Raw genomic sequence first — 748 nt, forward strand, 5'->3', positions numbered from 1 at the left:
TTTTAATTATAGTCATATTTATTATTGTGAATCTATAATTAAGATTTATCAATAATTCTAAGGCGTTATACTGATTGATATACTTATGGGAGTGATCATTCAGTCATCATATTTATTGATGGTCATTTGAACCGGAGTTGATTGGGCCCTTATGAGGGTTTACGGCCCAATAGGGCTTATGCCTATGCCTATGCCTATACCTATCTTTATCCCTATGTGTGCTTGCATTGTTTTCTTCACTGTCTTGAATAGCTTCGGTATAATAGCTAGTAGAGTATGACGAAAACTGATATACCAGCGAAGCATGTCATTAAAGTTCTTCTTAGGTCTAGGCTGGATTTAATGAGGTGTTTAAAGTGGGGTTTCTAAACAACATTCTCTATAAACCAAACGGAACCTACCTCCGATATGATCCTACCTGGTTATTCATTATTTAGATCTAGAAGTAGACTTTGGGATTATTGAGGAATCTATAACTTTAGGATAATAGTTACACGAAGTATGAAATTATATTAAGACTTAGCAATATGTACATCTAGGTCTGTTGGAAAAAGGTGTAAGGCGAAGCTCTGCCCAATCACCAGACACTTTGTCAAAAGAGTTTATAGTCCCTTTCATGAACATGATTTACTATAAATATTAATAAAATATTAAATATATGCTAGAAATCATATGTGAATTATGTGCTTATTTCCTGGATCATATGTTAGGATACATATACATAACATGCTTTGTGTGAACCATATAT

Source organism: Lactuca sativa, chromosome 4 (genome assembly GCF_002870075.4).
Source record: "Lactuca sativa cultivar Salinas chromosome 4, Lsat_Salinas_v11, whole genome shotgun sequence".
NCBI lineage: Eukaryota > Viridiplantae > Streptophyta > Magnoliopsida > Asterales > Asteraceae > Lactuca > Lactuca sativa.